At 39.4% G+C, this 24,933-nt stretch overlaps 1 long non-coding RNA gene across 2 annotated transcripts; it reads right to left on the minus strand.

Moving 5' to 3' along the window:
- Positions 1 to 350: 350 nt before the first annotated feature.
- On the minus strand, positions 351 to 13,368 carry LOC135295978 (uncharacterized). Of its 2 annotated transcripts, none has more exons than XR_010358013.1 (5): positions 12,759 to 13,368; positions 11,806 to 11,882; positions 10,775 to 10,855; positions 4,235 to 4,391; positions 351 to 485 (listed from the first exon to the last, which is right to left on the minus strand). It is a non-coding gene; the product is annotated as an uncharacterized LOC135295978 (long non-coding RNA). The 2 variants fall into 2 exon arrangements; XR_010358014.1 differs by having other exon boundaries at positions 11,806 to 11,928.
- Positions 13,369 to 24,933: the final 11,565 nt, after the last annotated feature.

The following is a 24,933-nucleotide window of genomic DNA, read 5'->3' on the forward strand; positions in this document are numbered from 1 at the left end:
GATTTTGTACCATGTGCTGGGATATGAGTGCAAAAGAAAGACGTTTCTTAAATCCTGAGGCTTTTAATGTTTCACATAGACTTTTGTGGATACCTGGCATTTTACCGATGATTTTTCAAGAAGGTGCAATTCCGATTTCATAGATTTTATCACTATAATTTCTTCTCCCCCTGTTGGCCCCAAAACCCCAAGAAACTATTCTTATTATTTCATAATATAATTATCAGTCCTATGTTTCTGTCCTCTCCAAAAGTTTTCTGCAGGGAACAATTTGTCCCAGAATTTGGCAGCCTGGACAGCCTTCAGTTTTTACTAACCCTCCTGATGGGAATGAAGTTTTGGCAGCTGATGGAATCACAGAGGTATGTGAAAGTCAAGACTGAAGAAAATCCAGGCTCAAACCTCCAAATCTGCAGAGAGATTGTCCCTTTGGGGATCTCCAGTTCTTCGATAGTCCAGGTCATGGAGGCAGCCTGTGACCCTCCCTGCGCAGTTGTAGAAAAGAAAGGTAATGTCATGAACCATTTCCTCCTTTGTAGACAAAGCTGTTTTCTTTGCAAAACTGGAACTGGAGAGCAGATCTCCTACCTGGCATTATCTAAGTGTGATGATAATCACTAGTTTTACTTTTTACCAAGAAATGGTTAGCACAGTTGCTGGTACAGTTTTGGGCTTTGGGCTTTGCATTATTCCAAGAGATACTCTGCATAGTTTGCAGTTTACAGCAGGTCAGATATCATTTTCACATGATCAATTTTTCATGATGTAATTTCTACGTTCCCTTTAGACAATATTAAGGAATCTGCATATGTTTTTATTCTTCTAGAGGCCACCATAGTATTGAGTAAAAAAAAAATAAAAATTACAATGCAGAAAAACATTGCAGGATAGACCCCAGTTTAAATGGGCATGTTTCAAACAAACTTTACAGCAGGAGTTGTAATACCAGTCCAGGGCACATGTAGTTAAAAAGGAAAAAAAAAGGAAAATAGTTTTGTGGACATTTACAATCTATAGAGAGAATTTTCATTTCAGAGGGTTACATTTTTCTGTTATTTTGTAAACATACTAATAGCTCTATAGTGTTTTTCCATTAAAAAAATGGGCTACATGACAGAGAAAAGTAGTCATAAGAAGTCCTTATGATGAAATAGGTCCAAATCCTCTGCTCCTGGGAGTTGAACCCAAGCCCTTTGGCATAGCAGAGAGCAGTGATTCTTGTAAATGTCAGTGCTGATTAATTAGGGGCCTGGCCTGAACATACCTATTGAAGTAAAGTTGTCATTTATTTCGGAGGGGATTTTTCTCAATCAAAAAGAAATGCTTAAATATTATGTAGCTAAATCTAACACTGAATTCGGAAAATACTAGCTTCTGAAATAATGGAGTGCCATCCTGCAATGAAATTTTTCCCAGGACAAAATGGCACAAGAACCATATGGACCATATTCCAGATGTTAGGACTATGGACTTTTCATCAAGCTTATTTAGACAGAATGCATTCCTGGTTCACAGAAGTTCTTCAGGTGTAGGACACTGACCCAAAGACTTAAATTTAAGACCTTTTGGTTTGCAAAAGCAACATGTTCAGCTGCCAAAGAGGGTATTGTTTTTCTTTTACCTTCTTCTGTTCATTTCCAGGATGCTTTGGGACAATTAAGAGATTCTTTTTAGGAAGCATGACACTTTTCACATTAAATGACAACTAAGGAACAGGAGAGTACCTTGGTCACATGAGATGAAGAAGTGAGAAACCCACAGTGTGAATTCTTAGACAACAAAGAAATCATTGAAGGAAATCTCAAGTTCATTTTTTAAAAATGAAGATAGACAAAGGGAGTAGGAAAATGAAGAAATATGATGAAATTGTCAGTTAATTTCACACATAAATATACGCATCTTAAATATTATACAGTTGCTGTGATTGCAACAGTAAAAGGTGATCCAAGGAGAACGTGCCTGTCTTTTTTAACTATGTGAACCCTGACTGTGACTTGACTTACAAGTTTTGTAAAGACCCCAAGGATTAAATCTTGTGTACTCCTGTGATTAACTAAACATGGTAAGGTTTAGACGCTAGCCTTCCATCAGGATGAGATTTCCTGGCACATCTATAAGGGTTACTTAGAAAGTTTGCAGATGATACAGAATTGAGAGTTGCTGCAGAGACCTTGACAAATTAGAGGAGTGGAGAAAGAGAGGCTGGAGAGCAGTGCTGGGGAAAGGACCTGGGGGTCCTGGTTGGTACAAAGCTGAACATGAGCCAGCAGGGCCCTGGCAGCCAGGAGAGCCAACCCTGTCCTGGGGGCATCAGGGACAGCATGGCCAGCCAGGCAAGGGAGGGGATTGTCCTGCTCTGCTCTGCACTGGGACAGCCTCACCTCGAGTGCTGGGGGCAGTTTTGGGTGCCACAAAATAAGAAAGGCTTTAACCTAGCGCAGTGTCCAAGGAAGGGCAACAAAGGTGATGAAGAGCCTTGAGGGGAAGCCATGTGAGGAGTGGCTGAGGTCACTTGGTCTGTTCAGCCTGGAGGAGACTGAGGGCAGACCTCACTGCAGTCACAGCTTCTTGTGAGGGGAAGAGGAGGGGCAGGCACTGATCTCTGCTCTGTCATGACCAGGGACAGGACCTGAGGGAATGGCACCAAGCTGTGCCAGGGGAGGTTTAGGCTGGATATTAGGAGAAGTTCTTCACCCAAAGGGTGGTTGGGCACTGGAACAGCTCCCCAAGGAAGTGGTCACAGAACCAAGCCTGACAGAGCTCAAGGAGTTTTTGGACAGTGCTCTCAGGCCCATGGTGTGATTGTTGTTGCTGTCCTGTACAGGGCAAAGAGTTGGATTTGATGTTCCTTGTGGGTTGTTTCCAATTCAGAATATTCTGTGATTCTGTGATCTTTTCTTTAAATCTAGGGATTAAAAAAAAGTATTTTATTTCTTAATATTTTAATCTGGTTTCTCTCTCACTGAAAGCATTTGTATACTTGTCCTTACATAAAACATTTCTGCAGAGGTGCGGAATATTTTAAGACACCTCAGAAATATTCTTCCCTGGATTTGCCAATAGCAGAAGGATTCAGCAGATGGCAGGATGTGGCCACTTCAAGACAGCCAAGAATCTGGGCCCCCACCCTTCTTTCTGAGCATGTGTAACCAAGCTGTCTGTCTGTCAGACAGTGGGAGAGACACCAGTGTGGGAACTGCATGTACTATTGGAAAGCTTTTTAATGAATATCACTGCCATAATTAAGAAATTATCTTTATTCATTTAAACAGAGCCTCACTTATGTGCTGTATGAAATTCTTACTTTGCATCTCTGGAAATCATAGAATATTTCTTTGCATTGGCTAGGAACCCACATCTTAGCACATGCATTATGGCAAATATGAAAGGATTTTTTTTATGATCCATTAAGATTAAGAAGTACATGCACCCTTTGCCAACAAGCACACCATCTAATCAATCTTGCATTCCATTATTCTGTTTCATACTATTTTTGATGGGAAAATTCCACTGGGTGGGCTGTCATCTCTTTTATAAATAAGGAATAAAATAAACAAACAAATAACCCACTCAGAAGCCAGACTGGTTCTAAGGCTCACAAGATTCTCATATATTAACTGTCTGCATCCCGAAGTAACATCTATTTTGCATTTTAGTTCAAATTATTTCAATGAAAATGAATGGCAGTTGTGCACATTTGGGAAGGTAAGGACAGACCCTGAAATACAACACTCTTGCCTGGTTTTGATGGATTTGGAAGGCTTGCAACCCAGCTTTCTATCAGGGGAGAAATCAGTGATACAGAATATCTTACAGTCATTTATTTATACTGTGTACAACAGTCACTGAACATAGGTGGTCATAGACTACATGCAGGCTAAACCTTATTTAGAAGTCTTAACCCAAAAGCCACTTTCAGGTTCTCAGGAAATAATTTTCACCAAGAACTAAATCTAATCAGAGAGCATAAGATAGGTTGAACTCCCTGGTTGTTTACAAAAGGTCCCTCATAAACCTGAACACCAAAAACTAACAGTACAACATTCCTTGAAAGTGCATGTATTCCTTGTAGACTAAGAAAAGGAATGTGTAAGATTATATTTAACATGACCACCTGGTGACTCTGCTCTTGCTACAACAAAAGAAAGCTAATATTTTAAAAGGTGCTTAAGACTCTTTGACTTTAGTTTAATTTTATGTTCCATAAAGGATTAAACAGCCAAGTCCAACTCACAAATAGGATCCAAAAGTGGCCAGAATGTAGCCCCCAGGTGCAGTGTTGTTGACATGAATACTTTTTGGATGGGGAAGTGGAGTTCTCGTGCCCACGTTCAGTCATCTGCACTGCAGGGATCTCTGTCTGAGCTGACTGCCAACACTCCCTTTTCCACCTGTGAAGAGAAACAAATGTTTCTGAGGTGACAGTCATCTCATCCTGTAGTAAATACCTGAACTGGATGTGATAAGACTTCACTAACAATAAAAAAATCTGGCAAAGCGTACTGGCTGAGGCCTGGTTTTCTACATTGCAGAGGTCTATATTTGGGTGAGATGAATCCCACTGTTTGTGTTTGGGCAGTTTTCACATAGAGAACTGGCCCAGTTTTGACATTAATGAGCAGCTTGTCACCTAGTTTGTGCTTGGACTCAAGTAAGCTCTGAAACAAAGATGTCTCTCAAATCCACAGGGAATTCCAATGCTGGAGGCCTCTCAGGGAGCCCTAACATGCTCCAACAAGAGAGGAATCTCGACAAAATATTGCTATGGCATCTTTCTTTGAAAACCCCAGGCAAAATCTCCCACTGTGACCAAGTCTCCCTGGCAGCTGGAGGGTCGTGTTCCCCTTTACCCTGTGAGATTCTGGAATGACACCTCCCACCCTCTCCAGGAGCATTGTAACCCTGTTCACAGGACTCTGACCTTCTTGCTGGAGATTTCTATCAGGCCAAAAGATTAAAACATTTCTTTTAAATGTTTAAAATGTTTAAGGAAAAAGCAGGTGTGACTCTGATATTTGGTTGTTAGTGATTAAAGACTTAAGGGCATAGGCAAAGAGAGAATTAGGTGAACTGGGTTACAGGCAGTGCTGTAAGAAGTGTTTTACTGTTTGGCATGAGATAAATCTGGCTAAAGTGTATGAAATGCAAAAACAAGAAAAGATATGTCTCACAGGAGGAAAAGTATTTCATTTGAGGAAAGGAAATCAGAGGTAATATTGTAGTTTTTCAGCTCATGTCATTTTTAATAAAATCTGCAGGTGGCTTGCTTCTTGTGTAGTCTAATGCTACAGAAAGCAGCCAACTGTGAAAGTGTAAAATTGGAATAAACCAATAGAAAATAGGCCCGAAGTTTAGACATTTAACTGACTCTACATTCATAGAGCAAAGATGAGGTTGCTCTGAACACAGCCTACATAGTTGGGAAATCTTTGCACGGGTCCTTTGAATTTCAAGAGCAGAAAGTAGGAGTCAAGTTTATTAAAGCAGATAAGGGAGGTGGAAGATTGTGTAGGAGTGTGCTTGAGCATGCTGACCTCTCCCAGACTTCCTTCAGTTAGCTTTCTTGTGAGTCTCCAAATCCCAGAGGCTTTGGAGCTCAATTCTTAGGCTGTAGTAAAGTATTTAAGCAAATATTTTAATAGCTTTTCAACTCTTGTTCAAACACATGCATTGCTCAGAAGCAGTTCAAGGGTTAATAAAAGCACACAAACATAATTTATTATAAGTTTTTTCCTTAATGTGCAGAATAAAGATATTTCCAGCAGCATTTTAGCCATTTTGCAGCTCATAAAACAACAAAAAGAGCAGTTTAGGGTGCATATCCATTATGAAAACATTGGATTTTTCTGCTGCTTTTCATGGGAGGATCTCAGGATCTCACTTTCTGCCAGGAAGAAAAACATTCTCAGAGGTGCCCCTTCTTTTAGGGTTGCTTTTACTCCATACCTGGAGACTGTGTAGAGCTAATTTTCACAGCAAAGGAGACTTTCATATTCTTCTTGGACATATAGCTCTTTCTCTGGAAAAAGGAGTTCTATCCATACCAAAATTTGACATCCAGAAATGCCAACACTAAAAAATCTCTGGTGAATACATATTCCTATTATGTTAGAAATCAGATCAGTAAAGCCCTTGTGAATGTCCCATCAGTTTCAGCAAGTACTGAAAAGCTGCATGGTGGTTTCTGGAAGGAATGTAAAAGTCTGCTGCATGGGAATGCAGCTGCTTGGGGAATAAGGCACAGTGTTTTGACCCAAGTTTGAATTTGTTCAGGACAGATGGATAAGTATTACAAAATTCCCTTAGGGGACTTAATTTGTTCCACCTACCCTCAGAGGTGGTCACTACTCATCGCTAGGTTGTCAGGTAGTCACTGTTAGTCACTTCAGTGAGACCCTACACATGGCTGGTGAAGTAAAGGGAAGGGATCTACAAATGGAAGTGAACCTCAAAAGCACTCCAAAGGCTCATGTGGGTAATTTCAAAGCCTTTGGTGTTTTCTGGTGGGTTGGCATCTCATGGGATCCTTCTTATGAGAGATCAGGTTGGCTAGAAAGAAATGTATGAGGAGCTGCTCTTGTAATATCCCAGAAATTCAGTTTATTTTCTCCCAATTCTGGAACCTAAGGAAAGATTACAAATTAAATTAAAAAATTTGTATTCAAAAATAAAAGTTCAGAAGTATCCTCATTTCATCCAGTTTGGCTTGGCAATAATCTCCCACCTATTCCAATGGGTATTTATTGCTTAATTTTGTATGGGCTGGTGGCACTGGTACTAGCTAAAGATTTCTATTTGTTCTCTGGTGTGGAGATATTCCAAAACTTAAAGACAGATGCAATTTTGATGTAGCTTAAATTTGTACAGCTCTCATTATATTCTTTCAATAGATTAAACCCAGAACTTTAGATAATCTAAAGCAAGCCTCAAACTTGGGACAAATGTGGGCAGAATTTTAGACTCAGCTTTATTCCCTGTGATTTTTCTGTTTAATTTCTAAGTTGCAATTTAAAAAACTGGTTTGTTGTTTCATGTGTATAGAAGCTGCTGTGTGGTAATGGCTTAAGTACGTATCACACTTTATTCAGAGGTATCCCCTATATTTACTCCCATGCTGATTGTTTATACTCAACTCTGTTAACAACAGAAAGTTTACCAATAAACAAAGGACCTTTACTCAGATAGTTTAGACCAGGTATTTTTAAAGTAAACTTCAATTTATACCTCCTTTACCTTTACTGGAACACAGGTACCTTTACTAGTACCTATACTGGAACACTTTGGCTAAACCTAGGCAAATAAAAATGGTGTAATGTTTCTGTTTAACTTCCTTGGTTGTAGAGATGAAAATTCTAGACTGAAATGATATTGTATGACATGATCCAACAGTTTGCCTAAACAGTCTTTCCCTTTGCTTTTGGCCGTCTGGATCTACTCTTTGATGAGCTCAGTAAAAAAGTACAAAACCAATTGTAATCTCTATGTTAATTTTACATGAGCAAAATTTTGCTGTCTTTGATTATTTTATTTCTGACTACCCCAGTACAAGATTACTGAGGAGCTGAAGATGTCAGTCCTTGTTGGTGTAAACAGCTGTAGCTTTAATGAAAGGAACACAGTCATGTACCTGTAAACAAAGAGAGAAATAAAATTTTCTGTTTTGTTTCTAATCTCAGAGTAACTCTTTACACTGTCTATTTAAATAAGTTGATATATAATTCCATAAATAATAAACAGACATTCCAGGTACTATGCCAGGAGAAGTATACTTAGCAAAAGGAAGGAATTTTGAAGTCCACCTGTAAAATTATTTGTCCTTATAAGCAATAACAGGCATATGTTCTACATCATATTTGGGCCCAGTCTCTGTGGCCCAGAACCAAAGTAAACACATTTTTATGATGTAATTGTTTATTCTAGTTGAATTAGTGCAACACAGTCATAGCTGTGAGAAACATTTTATTTGGATCAGCTCTCAACCAGAGCTCAGAGAGGTTGCCTACCTGGCAAATCAGCAACAGTAGCTTGTTTTCACAAAGTCCTCCAAGTTTTTTACTCAGAGGAGCATATAAAAACATTTTAAAGCATGGGTTGTGGTCCTTCTCCAGCTGACACTTGAGTAAATCAGAAGTAACTGCAGTGAAGTCAAATGCAGCCCTCCCAGTGTATGTGAGATGGGCTTTATGTTCCACTCCCTTGCTGCTTCCCACTCTGACGTACTTGGCACTCAGAAGAATGTGCTCACACACTGGTGCACACACCACAGCTTTTTTCTCCTCCCTTTACTTCCTTGTGCAAGTGTTGGCCACCAGATGAATGTGTGGTAATAGTGACAATAACTGGAGCCCTCTACCTGGGTGCCTCTCTGGAAATGCCTGCATTGCCCTCACTACTTTGGAATGATGCAACTACTTTCACCCTTAACTATCCTCTTTCACATGCTGAAAAGGGAGGGAAAGTAAGAAAAGAACCTAAAAATGTTCATCCAGTACATGAATACCGTGTTCTTTATACATGATAGAATTTTGAAGAAAAAAGAGTAAAGTTACAATGGGAAGATTTTTTTTTTTCAGAGTTTTAAAAGTTCAGCATAAGCTTCTAGAAATACTAAACTCAAAAAAAGCTCTCTGTTTTGACTGCGGGAAGCACACTATGTTTTAGAGGATTAAAAGCACATATGCCTCTGTAGATAAGTACATTAAGAAATAAATAAGCCACAAGCAACTGAGGTTGGGAAACATGGGAGTAAATACATTAAATGCTGGCTGACTAAAGCTATTTTCAAAATTAGGTTGATATCTTGCACACATTTTCAGGTATGAAAGGGATTGCACAGTTCAATTTATTAATATTTCTGTGGGGCTTAAATATGGAGGTTGTAACTTTTTATGTATAATTATTGGAAACCAAACAAACATTTTATCTTTTTTGAGGGGCAGTCAAAAGTGAAATAAAAAAGTTTTAAATAAGTAAAAATTTTCCAGCCAGTTTTTTTTTTACCAGATTCCTGAAAATGTTTCACTTTAATTCTAATATGAATTATTACTATTCATTCCTTCCCTGTTATACATAGAGGTCTGTTACTCACACAACTAAAGTAATCATGAAAAGATTCAGATTATTTCTTACTAGCAACAAAAGGGCTGAAGGGAGAAGGAAGTAAGGAGAGGAAGTGACCGGGAATAAGGGGGCAGTTGTAAGTCTAAGGCACTTTCAGTGTGCTTTTGCTGTACTTCAGTAATGATCAAGTAAAGTGCAAGAACAAGAGCAGTTGGTCACAGGAGTTTTCAGCATGACTGACTGAAGACTGAATGTAACATTTTATCACAGAAATTCTAATTGAGAAATCTCACTGGCACGGTATGTGCACATAGAAAGGAACTGAGGTAGCATTTCTCTATGTGTATTCCCAAGTGATCCTCAGAAAGTTATCCAGTTATTTAACAGATAAACTATTTTTTTTCACATATACAAATAACTAATGCTGAAAGCTATCTTTCTTCAGTTTCCTATATTGTTACACAGGTGGTTCATTCATTGAAAACACCCTCTGCTGTTCCAGATAAATTATTGTACAAACAAACAATGGAAACCTCTGCCCTGGCAACTGAAAAGAAAGATCCCAGCCATTGCATTTGTAAGATTTCTCCAGCTTTGTTCACTCTTTTCAATCAAATCCTTCTGTGAATCAAAAAGAATTAGCCATAAGCCATTTTAAACAAAAGATGTACATCTGGAAAGAGATTACCTAAGCACAAATGTACAACAGAAATCTGCGAGTCACAAAATTATAATCTTTCTGCATTCTTAAAGTCTTATGCCAAAATGCTTTGCTTATATTGTAGGTTTTCTGTTTGGCCTCTTCTGTCTATATTCTCTCATGAAATGGACTTTTCAACATGAGGAGGGAAATCTGGTTCTAGATGTTTAGCTGGATGGAGCAGCCTGTTAATTTTCATCCTCTGGGCCATGCTGATTTTCTCTAGTGTAGATGTGACATTAGCCAATATCAAATCAGTCTTTGTGTTTGTAATTTCTCTTTTCCAAACATCTTTCACATCTTATTAGTTTTTCACTCAGCCAATAAAAGCTACTTATGCACGAAGCATAAGCTTTTCAGTACTACTTTTAACCCAATTTTCTTAGGGGATTAATGGCAGAATTCAGTGCATTCAACTTCATCCTAAAACTCAGCCATCTAAAAGTAGTAGACACCTCCCTTCCTAGCTGAAAATCTCCCGCAGATGCTTTGCAAATTTTATTAATCATGCAATGCCAGAGATGTCTGCTGTCAGGACACAGTGCTTGACTTTTTCCAACATGGTGAGTGAGGACAGAACAGTATAAATTCTGCCTCAATTTTCATCAGAAACTGTAATTGGTGTGCTCAGAGCTAGAACTTCTTCTTGATTTTAATGAGTGGTTTCAGCCACATTTGATATATTTTTCAGGGATGAAAATTTCACATGCACTTGAAAACAGACACCTAGGTAAAGGTAGGAGGTGTTATTATTGCTGCTGAAGGAAAAGAAATTACACAAACTCCACTTTCATTAGAAACCACAGAAAAACTTCATGATCTGTGCTCATAATTAATCACTGGAGGAGGCAGAATACTCTCCTCTAAGGACTATGTGATATCTAATAATTTCTTTTCCCTCACTTTGGAATATTCACAGCAGCTATCCCATATCTAAGGACCATCATGAGTGAATTAATGCTGTAACATTTGTATCTTTCATCTAAAACTGTGAGCCAACCCTGAAACACAAACCTGTCAGAAAAAAGACTTCCTTTTCTTGACTATCATGAAGTGATCTCTCTTAAGTACTTCAACCACACTTCTTATTGAAGTCTAAAAAAAAGAAAACATTTTTTATTTTTTCCTGGTATGCAATAATTCACTAGAAAAAGTTGAGTGAATTAAAAAAAATATAATGAGAATGTGTGTAACTGGAGAGATTGTCTTGTGGGGTGGCAATAAAAAAGGAAGGTATAACACATTGATGGAAGTGTACTACTGGGACTGACATACTCAGCATTGGTAAAACTGTTTTCCCAGTAGAAACTAGAATATTCCACCCTTTGCTATGCTGTATTAAGCAGCCTTAAACTGAACTTTACTCATGTGAAGGGGGTAATGCAGGATGGCCACACAAACTATAAGTTGCAGTCACTCAGAGATTCCAAAAGAGTAGGAAGGATAGTAGTGGTCCTCCACGTCCCTCAAAAATCTCGGTGATTTTTCCGTGATTAACACTCCACAAACTCAACTTTCAATGGTGAGAAGAAGCCTAGGAGAGGACGTAACTGTGATTTTAAATAGAATGAAATAAAAACTATCTTAGGAAGAAGAATGGGAGGATCGGTGCTAAAATAGCTGAGAAACCACTGGAATAAGTACTAGGAAGAAAAATATGTTTGCAAATGTTATATATATTTTATGATGGACTCTTGATAAAATGGGCAAGGAGAAAAAATCTAATTTTCTTTGCATTTTATTGAACAGGGTAGCCAGAAGTACTCCCACATGCTCTAGAATATAGATAAAAGCCAAGGCTGGAGTAGTACCAGTGTCAGATATTAGACTGGAAATCAGTCAGAGTCTTTGGTCTTTGATTTTCCACAGGCCAACTGTACAAATTTTACAGGAGCACAAAATGAGTTTCATTCCATTCTTCCTCAAGGTCCCAAGAGGCCTTTGAAAAGAGTTAGGAAATGTTTGCAAGGTGGTGTGCAGTTGCACCTTTCATAAAGAGGAAACAGAAAGCAAACCACTGCTGGTGCCATAAAACAGCATTTTACCTCTTTGGGAGCAGTCTGCTGTGGTGTTTTTGAACTCTCAGGCCTCCTGATGGAAGTGTCCAATTCTCCAGCACGGTCTGTGGTAAGAATGGATGCATTTGAGTGCCTTTAGAGAAGTTCTGCCTGTGTGACAAATACCCACAGGAGAAGTAAGAATTTAACCCAGGAACTGTAGTTTACTACGTCCAGGGTATTTAAACAGAAGTTCGGGACTTATTATAGGTGAACTGATTGAGCTTACACATTCATCAAAGACCCATACTTTGAAACTCTTGCCACATATTTTGTCAGAGGGACTTGATTTTGTTTTATTTATTCACAGGCAGAGCACTGAAATGTTTGAAGACCTGGCTGGATTAAATTACTCAACGGAACAAATAATCCAGTGACTGGTTTTGTGTTTAGTGTTTGTTTCTATAGTAGAATCTCATGAGTAAATATGATTACTGTTATAGCTTCTTGGATTAATTAAAAGGGATTAGTGTCTTTTCCACAATATTTCTTGTTTTTGTAGAAAGTAGCAAAACTTAGACTCCTGCACCCATCTCTCCTTATGTATCTCAGATATCTTACAATACATCTGCAGAGAGCCATTGTTTTAAAATGCAGTCACTTCACTGATCTTAAACTTTATTATGTGTATACCAGGTGGATAAGTGCCTTTAAGAAACTGCTTTTGCAGTTGTGTTTTTTGGTGATGGCTTTCCTTCCAGATTTACATTCTACGTACATTCTTTACTAATAGAGAGAGAAAAAGGCAAAAATGTGAAGACTCTGCCTTTCCTTAGTGCTCATTTTGGGGCTGTATCAGGGGTACATTGTATCAGGGGTACATTGAACTGTTTCAATCCATGAATTTATGGATTGAAATACAACTCTAACTTCTATTATAATATAATCCTCATTTCCTTCATGACACTATTTTTCTGCAGATTTAGACCTTGCTTTATTACCTGTGGGGTGACAGGGAAATATGCCTCCATCCCCTGTACAATGTGGAATCCATCAGGTGATCAGAGAAGCAGGGACTGAGTACAATCAGCTCCTTCTGAAACCAGTGCCTGAATGCTTCTGCTGGGCAGTGGGTGCATGATCTACTCCCAGGGTAACATTCTTTTACTTCTCAGCTGTCTCCTAGCAGCTGACTGTAAATCTGGTTTCAAACTTCTTTCCATGTTAGAAAGTGAACTGGGCAGCCACTTGAAGTTCTTTTTCTGCACCAGGAGGAAAGATAAGCTGCTATTAATTTATCAGGGTCTTGTCTATGAAAGTAATTAATTTCCATTAACTATTCCTTTTGTTGCTTTAGAGGTAAAACTCTATTCATATTTTCTCTATAACTCCCAGGAAAACCTAGCAAGAAAAGGTACAAAAATCCTTTAGCAGAGGCAGATTCTGTGGCGAGCCAGCTTGTTTAGATGCAGATACAGAGCTCGGTGTATTTCAGTCTGTAGTCAGTTCCATCATGCCGATGGAGAAAAGCAGCCAGGGAATGTTCCTGCATGCTTTGAGACAGGGAGGAGAGGAGGTGGGGATCACCAGGTGGCGCTGGAAGATGCTGCGAGCCGGGCCGAGCTGAGCCGGGCCGGGCCGGGCCAGGCCGAACTGAGCCGGGCCGGGCCGGGCCGAGCAGAGCCGAGCCGAGCCGAGCCGAGCCGAGCCGGGCCGAGCCGAGCCGGGCCGAGCCGGGCCGAGCCGAGCCGGGTCGAGCCGAGCCGAGCCGAGCTGAGCCGAGCCGAGCCGAGCCGGGCCGAGCCGGGCCGAGCCGAGCCTAGCCGAGCCGAGCCGAGCCGAGCCGGGCCAGGCAGGGCCGGGCCGGGCCGGGCTGGGAGCACCGCGCTGCTCTCGACGCTCTGAGCGTCGAAGGCCGTTCTTTGAAAAGCTGTCAGGAGAAACATTAAAGGTGCCTTCCTGCTGCAATTTCCCGTCAAGGGCTGTTCTCTTTCCTGGACACTGTTTCCTGGGAAGCTGGGTTTGAGTCAAGGTTTCAGACAATAGCAGAATCATAGAAAATTTGGGTTGGAAGGGACATGAGAGATCATCTACATCATGATATAGGCAGGAGCCTTCCTCTAGGCCAGGCTGCTCAAATCCCCAGCCTCTCCTTGGACACTGCCAGGGAAAGGCATCCACAGCCTCTCTGAGCAACCTCTGCCAGAGCCTCACCTCCTTCCTGGAAAGAATTTATTCCTAAAATCTGATCTAAACCTAGTCTCAGTTATCACTGCATGCCCTTGTAAACAGTTCCTGTCCAAAGTTCTTGTACGCCCCTTTGGGTGCTGAAAGACTGCAATAAGGTCACCCAAGGGAGCATGTCTTGCTTGGGTGTTCAGCATCCTGCTGATGGTAAAGGCTTGGGGCAGGAAACCTGCAGCCCTTCTGCTTCAGCAAAAACTCACAACAGGTCAGCAGGGAGCAGTAAACCTTGGGGTCTGAGCCTTGGACCTGCCTGCTTGAACCTGCCTGTTTTGCTGGTTGATTTACCTAACAATTAAATGTAAATGGCTGAAAATACTGGCGCCTGTGTAGCTGAATAAATTCTGCTCAACTTTGTGACTGGACTGTGTTGTATTGCATAATACATTATGCTATACATTATTGTTTTTAAGTTGGTGGTGGGTGTCCCCAAACACCTTGCAGCCTGATAATGATATCTAAGACTTCTACTTGCGTGCACTGAAATAGTTCCATTTCAGAATCAAAACAAAAAATTTAAAAAAAAAAACAAACCAAAACAAAATCAAACTCCCAAACATTATCTGCAATTGAACCCCCCCCCCCTCCAAATATGATATAATTATATTCTATGCATATTATTTGGGACCAAAAGGTGAGAAAACTCTACATATCTGAAACTATTTGAGAATCACCAGAGTTGAGATGACCTTCCTTATGATACATGAGTACTAGAGGATATTTTTCATGTTTAATTTTCAATTAAAAATGTAGTTTTTAAAATTTTGTTGTTGTTGTTCATAGAATCATAGAATCACAGAATATGCTGAGTTGGAAGGGACCCATCAGGATCACTGAGTCCAACTCCTGGCCCTGCTCAGCACCATCCTGAGAGTCACACCATGGGCCTGACATTGTTGTCCAAACACTTCTTGAGCTCTCTCAGTCTTGGTGCTGTGATCACTGCCCTGGGGAGCCTGTACCAGTGCCCAACCACCCTCTGAGTGAAAAATGCTTTTCTGATAACCAGCCTAAACCTCCTCTGATCTGAGGCCATTCCTTCAGATCCTGTCCCTCGTCATGACAGGGATCAGTGTCTGCCTCTCCTCTTCCCCTCACAAGAAGCTGTAACTGCAGTGAGCTCTGCCCTCAGTTTCCTCCAGGCTGAGCAGACCAAGTGACCTCAGCCACTCCTCACACAGTTTCCCCTCAAGACCCTTCACCATATTTGTTACCTCCTTTGGATACTCTCTATTACTTCAATATCTTTCTTACATTGTGGCACCCAAAACTGCGCACAATATTCAAGGTAAGGCCTCACCAGTTATTTAGAAACATAATTTGGGGAAAAGTCAAAGAGAAGTTTGAAAGCATCCTCTTTTTCTTCTGTTTGAGAAAATGGATAGTATCCACTTTTAACCTTTCATAGCAAATATTTACTGTTTTGGCTTTCTATAGCAGTTAACTATAACAGGACTATAACAGTCTCTTGCCAGGACTTTAAAATGAACATATTTCTCTGCTTTCTTTCCTGTTTCCTAAGAGTTTGTGCATTCTTTTCTAGTCACAGTTGGTTGGGGAGTCTGATTTGTGTTTAGTATTAGTGCACTGAGAAAAAGTGCCACCTCTCACATTATTAAAATCACTCCCTGCAGTCTCAGGGGATCTCTATATGTCTCTGCTTCTTGTATGACCCCTCTTAATCCTGTTTACCTTGTAAAATTTGACTGGATCCCAGCTCAAAGGGCTGTGGTAGATGTACTGTCTGATTTTAACTCCTTGATGACCTCAGAGGAGTTCCTGTACACAGATATGCACATGCCCATCTGGGGCTGCATCCGGGGAGGTGCAGAGCAGTGTGGCTCTGCTCCAGCAAAGCACTTAAACCAACTGCTGACACGGAGCCACTGGGCTCCAGCCAACAGGGAGGTACTGCTTGTGACCTGCACTCTGCATTGCATTCAGATTTATGGCCAGAGCTGGCCTGAGAATGGGGATAGGTAATCCAAACAGGGTGCTAATTTTGCATTGAAATGGGTTATTCACAAAGGTTTGCTCAGTCTGATGGAGTCACTCCCAAAGGCTCCCCAGGGAAACATACCTTGCTTCTTTCCCTGAAGAGGACATGTCTTGAGAGATCAGGCTTGTGATGATCGAGTGAAGCTTTATGAATACTCCCAAAAATGTAATGAAAATTATATTTTTCTAATCTACTCTAGCTCTTGAACTATGGGTAATGCTTCTGAAATCTGAAGCATTCCAGCATTTTCTAAAGTGTTGCTGTTTCATGGAATCCTCGAGTAGACAGTGTAATATATTGAACCATGGGTATTGCTGAAACTTCCTTTCAGTGCTGGTGTTAAAGACAGCTCTATCCTTGCAGGTTTTCCATTGTTTCTCCTGTTCACTGAGTGAGGGATGTGACTGTGATATCTGTGTATAATATGGAGCTGATTCCTTCAGTAATGATTTGAGCAAAGATGATGCAGATTTCCAAGGTGTTAAAGTAGCTTTATGCCTTTCAGTAATTTTTACCTCATCCAAATACAGTGACAAAATTTGTATTGAACAGGTGAAGAGTAAGATATTAACATGGACAGTGGGCTTACAGCAAAGGTGAATACTAGATGATAAAACATTAAAATGTTGATACATGAGCCTAGGATATTTTTTAGTATAACTTCATTCAAGAGTGTGTCAGAGCATCCATTTTTGTGTATTTTATGCACTCCATATTCTTGATTTTAGGTCTATTCTCTTCAAAGCATTCTTAATTTTGTTCAGTGTGCAGAATTAAACTGGGGATCAATCCTTTTGTCATTCATAATCCTATGGCATGAAGAGTACAAAAGGAGAGGACAGGATCCTGGTGGACTGAAGGGCTGAAGATGATTGGTAGCAACTGGCTCCCCAGTAGTTTAGATGCTGTGATAAGTGGGGGAGTGGGGGAGTTCAAGGGAAGAGGGTAAATTTAGGAGATTGCATGCATCCATCTGTGCATGGATTTTGATAATTTTTGTAGTTATGGCTAGTTCTTTTCAGGATAGCTTTCAGATGCTCTCTCTGATCAGTTCCTCCAGCATGTAATACATATTTCTTCCATGAAATGATAACTCTGGCATCTGGACATTGCTTCAAATAAATAATAATTTTATTAGGTAATACTAGTCCCTTACAGTCAGATTATCTGGTGGTCTTTGTCCTGTGTGATTTAGTCTCATTTTAGTAAATTCAGTCAGAAGCTTTAAGTATTCTTCATCCTGCCTGAACTCAAGTCTAATCAAAGCAAAAAACATGCAGGTCATCAAAACACGCAGGTAGTCAAAACTTATTTTTTGTTTCTGTGCAAAGTATTAAACTACTGACTTTTGTCTGCTGAAATATGAAAACTACATCTTATACTTATTTTGACTTTGATTTTAGAACCAATAGACAATTTTTTAAAAGTCAAATGATACACAAGCAAAAAACCAACTTAAGACTGACAGAAAATTGATTGGTTTTCCTGTATGTTTTCTCTCCAATGCATAATAATAGTATCTAAATTTCTGTCAGAGAAGCTTTGTGCCATTTGGACTGCACAGCTGTGAAAGTTACTGTCTATCCAGAAGGAAGGTTTTGACTGACCATCATAGAAATGGAATGGCTTCCTAGGGAAAAGGAGTCCACTGGTGTAAAGTTCATGTCCTCCTTTACGTCTGCTGATTGACACATTAAACAAAAAACCAAAAAAAACCCTAAAAAAATCTAAAGAAAAAAAAAGATAAAAAAAATCTGGGAATGAACATCTTTGAAACACCTTTTGTGAATGATCATTTCACATAGTGTTGTAGAAAATGGAGGAGGATAAAATTTTTTCTTCAGCTCACATCTGTCATTGTCTTTTCAAGCACAGCATCAGTATAGAGAAGACTCCTGTTTTGATCTGTAATCAAGGCCTGCATTCTAATCCTCCAAAGCCTAGAGTTTTTTTGCTTTTGGATAAAAAGAGTCAAATCTGAAAACACATGCTGAAGCTGTACAGAATCTGAGCTGGAAAAACTCCTGAAGGATGCTGGGCCTGATGGGAATTAAAAAGCCTGACCTGCTTCCCAGCTTCAAGCTTCCTCTCCCAGGCATGCAGCAAATGTGTTATTCACTCCCTGACCCTTTGCACAATGGGCTGACCTTCCCCTCAGATAAGTCAGCCCAGCATGCGAGCAACATATGGAGCCTTTGGGGCCTTTCTCTGTCCAAAAAATTGTGTCATTTTTAGGCAGCATAGGGCTCCCAGTTATATGGACCTTCCTCCTGCTGAAGTAAGTATCAAGACTCTCATTGACTTCTGTGTAAAGGGGACTGGGTATTAAGGTTGCCTGTGTGAACTCAGAATCTAAATAAGGAAAGTTATGTGGATCCTTGAGAGTCCATAACATAGGAATTACTCATGCAAATGCAATATTTGGAGTATTTTGAATGCATACTAGTTGGAACACGCAGAGTGATATTTTGCAGTTTCTCTGCAAATAGAGCTTCTGTGTGTGCAAAGTAGCTGGTGATGCTGCAGTGCCACAGGGCAGGGAGCAGCAATCCTTAGAGTGGGACAGCAGAGAGGGGCTTGGAAAGGCTGAAGCAAACCAGTTCTTTACTTTGGAGAAGAAGATTCTTGTATAGTAAATTGTGATATTAAGCTTTACCTCTAAGTATCTTAGAATTTGCCATCAGATCATGAACATAATAATTTATGCGAATTTTACCTGCACTGTCTTTGGAAAGAGTTTGCTATACATTTTTGTAGGAAGAAAAAATACAAGTTTTTTGTAGGTAGAGGAAAAAATCATTTGAGTCTGCAGTCCTTCTCCAATGCATTTAAGTTTGATTTAAAAAACTTCAGTTCTTCTCTCAGCTTTGCTCATGAATAAACATAGGTGTTGGTGATGCCCCATCCAACTCCCCCCAAAAGGACACGAAAATTGTAAAAGAAAACAAATATCTAAAATGTTATCTAAAATCCTGTGACAATCTTAATGAGGAAATATTAATCCTAGAAGCAGATACACTGTGATGTGATGGGTGGAGTCAGATATAGGCAATTATAGAGCTAAAACTCTGTACATGCTTCTCTGCATGGCACACACTGATGGAAGGGGTTTGTCCTGCTTGTAAATCCATACCTCACCATCCCTACATGTTAATTACAGGCAAACTATAATAATGGATCTGTTATTTGGACCAGTCCTAATATCTTCCTCTTACTAGAAACTATACCAGAGACAGTGAAAAATTGTAACACCAACAGGAGCTTTCAAAGTAAAAAAAAAAACAAACTCCTTCATTTTGATAATTCCAAAATGCTGTTCATGCAAAGGTTACTGGGCAAAACCAAACTTAAAGCAAAACAGATTCATTCCCATGTTTATGTACCACTATATGTGCTCTCTACAAATCAGGCTGTGTAATGATGGAACTGACCCCGGAGTGTGGGAGGCAAATAGGTACAACAGGTCACCATCTTCCTGCAGGAGAAACCTCCTCCTGGAAACAGACAAGCCAGGCAGTGTGCATTTTAATTAAAATCACATCATGGGCATTTAAGTTTTCAAAAATTATTAGTATGACAGAGGTTACCTTTTCTTGTGACTACTATTATTACTGTCAGACTGCCTGATTCAAGTGGGGGGCTGAAGGTTACATATGGGATGGGGGAATGCAAAGTTAGCTGGAAGGGGTTAGTACACGGGGCCGTAGCCTCAGAATGCTCTTTGTTGGCCAGAGCTCTCTTGCTGTCTTGCCTACAGCTGTGCAAAAGCCCCCTCAGGACACCACGTACAGCCCTCAGCAGTGACTGCAGTGCTGTAAACTGCAGGTGACTCTGGTCAAATCCAATTTCTCTTCCTGAACAGAGTGCATGCTATCACTGCGTGTTCCTTGCCAAGGTAAACAGGGGTAACAATGTTTCAGATTATTCTAGAGAATTTCATTCAAATGTGTGCTTGGTATTGTTGCATTTCTTTAAATAATGAACTGTTTAATTCCTATGCTTGTAATGCAGGCTAATGGGCCATGATGAAATAAGATGATGTTTGGGTGTATGTAAATAGATTTGCAGATGCAAAGATGAGCTGTTCAGCTTAGCAAAGGAGACAGTGTCATGTAGGAAACTTAGGACTCACAAAGACTCTTTCTAGGAATGCCTTAATTTTTTTTTTTTACTATTCATACTGATATTCCTGTGATTCATCAATGTGTATTTTACAAATTAAGCTGTGGCACAAAAGGCTGAAATGACCTACCCAAGGCTGTGCAAAAACTTGTGGTGCAGTCAGAGTTGACTTATGCTCCAAATCTCTGTTCCATTCTACTATATTATTCTTTGTCATCCAGCAAAATCTTGTGCCTTGAAAAGTCTTCCCTTCTTAAACCAGGTTTTGTTTCAGCTCTGAGGAGCATAACCACTTTAAAAACAGCGATACAAACAGCACATATCTTTGGGGAAAAGTTTAAAAAAAGCACAAGAAAAACAAATTATTTCATAGTTTAAAATTCCACTTTGAAGTGCATTTTGGTGATTATCAGATAAATCCCTAAGAACAGAATTGGAATGACACTATATATGTGCTTGAAACCGTTCTCTCTTTAATGGATCTTTTGGAACTTGCCTAAGTTGCCATAAGAAGTCCGTTTTTATCATGCTGTACTGTAAATATTTTAGTACTGAAATTGGCTTTTAATAAAATTAACTGCAAGTTCAAAATGTTTAATGGACTCCATGGCAGTAAAATTAAGAAGAATGTCATTTTGTCTCTTTAATGTGCCCCGAAACATTCTTGCGTTGAATTAGAACGCTGATTGTTATTTTTCAGCTCAGGACTTGGCAGGTGTGTAATGTGACTCCTGATAGCAGGACAGCAGATTACATTCTCCTATAAAACCATTTCTAAGGGACTTGGCACAAAAACTGTTATTGCATGTCTGCAGGTGTTTAGTAATTGGATTAATGCAGAGCAGAAGGAATGTCTGATGCCCCAGCAGTGAGAAATGTTGAGGAAAGACACATTCATTTCTAAGAGTAACCTGGAATGCATGATGACAGCCTGTTCACACACACAGAGCCAGATCTAAGCCTGCAAGTTTAAAATTAACTGCTGTGAGCAATCACCTTCCAGAGGAAAGTTTATCCAAACCTAAATACAATAACAGGAGCTCTGTAAGTAAGGAGGTAGGGAGCTTTGGGCTATGTTTTGATCCTATTCCAAAAGTAACTTGCATAACCTTAGAAAAAGTTCTTATATCATGCATATCAGGAATCCCTAAAATCCTAGGTGTCTGATAAAAATGTCCTTGATAAACATATAGACCCTCAAAATTCTGTAAAGGTATAGGCAATATAATAGAATCTCAGATCAAGGGCTCTCAGAACAAAATTATGTTCTTTTAATTATCTTGATCATGAATTAGAAAGGCTTTGGTAATGGCCAGGGACTTAAAACATAAATATTTCTATACTGATCAAAACAGCTTAGGTCCTGACAGTACTCAGAAAAACATTTGCATGAAGTCTTTAGATTCACTAAGTTTTGATGTACAACTGACATGTTGTCCTCAAAAATTAACTTGAAAATGGTTGCTGTTTTGAAAAGCAACTTTTACACATGGTTTATACATTAATTTTAACAGCAGAGGGATTTAGGAATTAAAAGAAAATAAAATTATCTTGTGCTGGGAAAACCAGACCCATGAGAGAAAGCCCTCTGCTGCTAGGGCTCCTGGGAGGACAGAAGTGATGTAAATCCAGTGAGGACCCTTCAGGAAGTATTGCCTTTCTTATCTGTCAGGAAATAAAGGTACTGAAGTAACTGAGCACTCTTCTTTTTGGCTGTCTGTTTCCTCTGGAAGCACTCCTAGCTCGCTGAGGGTAGGACTGACCAAAGCCGTGCAACAGGCTCCTGGTTAATTAAAAAAGCCACTATGAATAAAGTTCATGACTTACACTTTTTGAGGTTTTTGCAGTACTATTTCCAGACCATGGAAATGTCTCAGGTGAGGATTTCAGTCATTTTGGCTTTTGCCTCATCTCATTAATTTCAAGAATAAGTTGTGTTTGCATTATTTATATTCTTTCTATGAATTTATTAGAAAATAGGAATCATAAGAGAGAAGAATATATTCTTAAGACTAAAATAGGTATATAAAATTTTAAGTGCACCAGATCGCCTACAGAAAAGAGCTTTCCTTAGGGAATTTAATCAAAATATCCCTAATTTTTGGGAAGGAGATTTGGAGATTTTACCAGAATCTTAAAAGCTTTGTTCTATGCAACTAATACCATTTCATTGGGGATCAGGTGTTTAATGACCATGGAGCAAATAGAAGCCTTATGGAGGATGTTGAGAGCTCTGCATTGATATCCAGACACAAGTCACAGGCCACCCCCACTGCAATTAAAGTTGTCAAACAATTCCTGTTATAGCTTTGTCTTTTACAGGCACAGAGCCCTCCCTGGGCTTGGTCTTGATCAGAGAGGACATGGACCAGGGGGGGTTGACTGCATGTAGAACAGAGCTCATATTGCACAGAGAAGTGCACATGCACAATCTACTGCTTTGAAAGTTCTTTAGAATGAAAGGATCAGCTTTTGTGAAGCTCAGGGAATGCTGCATCACCATTCCCTTCACAGAGGTGGCTGTGCCTCTGTTTAGATCTTTTTTGTGCATTGCATGAATCAGTTTCTAGCGTGGAGGGTCCATTTTATGTGGTATGGGGAATGCTTCATTTGAATTTTTCCAGATTTCAGATGTTTGACTTTGGAGCTTTAAAACTGCTTCCCCATCAGTTTTTATGACTTTAATTGACTTTTTTTTTTTTTTTAAGAACATGAAAACTAAAAAAAGTCTGTGGTGAAAACACACACTTGAGCATTGCATTCCCGTGGCACAGAACTGCTGTGCTGCATGATGATTCTGACCATAGAGACTGACAGCAGACTGTTCTAGCAGGGAAATGAATATTGCTGGAATGACTCTGGGAATAATAAAAATAACCAGTTCTACATTTAACCATCCCATCCCCCAGGAAGATGATGGTGTTTTCATCTAACCTTTTTCAGCTTTACCAGTCAAAATTGGATTATCCCCTGAAAAACAACTTTGAACATTTATGAGAAAGTCTCTGAAACCCAGAGTTCCCTGCAGGTGGAGGAATGATTGTGTACCAAAAAACATCCTAACAGCAGTAACTAAAAGGAAGCAAAGGGACAAGTTTGCTGATGTTTGTGCTGTTTTTGCACTCGCTATACATTCACTCAGTGTATTTTTGAATTTAGGAAAATAAGTTTCTGGACCTTTGCTTGGACTCAATACATGCTGCTATGTTCATAAGTCTGAAAGTTACAGTGTTCAGACAAAACCAGTTGCCTCCACTCCCTTTTTATTGTCAGTGGATACAAAAGGATTTATGTCACACCTGGCTTTGGAGTTGCATTTTAGGGGGACCTGCGTTTCTTTCTCCACTGACAAAAAGAAGACTGTGCATAGGTCTTAATCCTGCCTAAGACTTGAACTTTCAGACCATTACATTAACTTATCTGAATCTCATTCCAGCCCTCATTATCAGGAAGGGTTCATTATGTGCTGTTGCACAGAAACACCTCTTTGTCATCCAAAGAAAATTACACTATCCTGTAAAAATTTTAAATTACTGAAACAACTGTTGACACAGCTATATTAGGCAAGATTCAAATCTTGGCAGATAGCTATGTAAGAAAATTCTTCAGTATCTACAGCAGCTCTTGATATTTTCATTTCCTGTAAATAGAGGTGTTTGTCTATCTGTAGTTTCACTGATTTCAGGGGGTGTCCTCTGGGAGAAGACTGTGTAGCAGGGCTGATTCACCTGCTCTGTGTGTTTACTGATGGGAATTACAGACAGCTTAACTCAAGAAAACAAACATTCATTGCCTTTATCAAAAATTAATATTTGTATTGAAATTCATACATTATTAATAGTATTAATATTAATATTCACATTAATATTAGTATTGAAATAGAAAGACTTCACTAGAAAGTCCTAGAAACTTTGCAAACTGTTCGTTGTCCAATTCTATATCCTCATTGATTTTTTGGACATTTTACTTGGAAAGGGTAATTGTAAGTTATAAAGTTTTAAAACACATTTATTTTCAGCAACTGGAAGAAAAAATAGAGACCTCTTTCCTAAGATGGATGCCATGGTTGTTGTTTAACTGTATACATGCTTTTTAAAAAGAAGTGTGTGAAAGAATTGTCTTATTGAAGTATTGAGTATGTACCCTGTATTTTTGAAGAATCATTAACTGTGCTATGGAATATATATCTGTGGAGTTTCTTTAAGAAGTTTGAAATTCCTATCATGTCATAGTTTGTTTTAGTTTCTGTCTTATATTTTGCATTTAAAAAAATGCAGAAGATCAAGAGATGTGCCAAATAGGGGTGGAGATGTGTTCAGACCTGTAACCTTACAGGTTCAGGAAGACTTTAAAGTTGAGACTGGTAGGATCCAGTTACATTACATTACATTACAAAGGATAAATTTATGCCTGTAAGCCATAACCTTTGGCCAGTCTCTGTTTCTTCCTATTGGCTGAGAGATGTACTTGTGTTATTCGTCTGTCATGTATTCACACTGCATAAAATTCTCTTTCCTTTTTTTTTTTTCATTTGTTTTCCTGGCTACTTACATCTTCAACAAAATGGAAGCTATCCAAATTGGTGGCAAGCCTGTCTGCAGAAGGCAAATCAAACTTTTAAAAAATGTTATCCACTGTGCTAATGCAAAGGATGGAAACTGCTGGGGCTGCTGTAGAAATGAAAAAGTAGAATAGCTGTTCCTTACATAGAAACTGAATTCAGAAAACACTGAGTAGTTATTAATGCCAGGTTGTTGTAGCCACAGCAGTAATCTGAGGCTGCATTTGTACCAGTAAATAAAAGGGACCAT

Source organism: Passer domesticus, chromosome 3, assembly GCF_036417665.1.
Source record: "Passer domesticus isolate bPasDom1 chromosome 3, bPasDom1.hap1, whole genome shotgun sequence".
NCBI lineage: Eukaryota > Metazoa > Chordata > Aves > Passeriformes > Passeridae > Passer > Passer domesticus.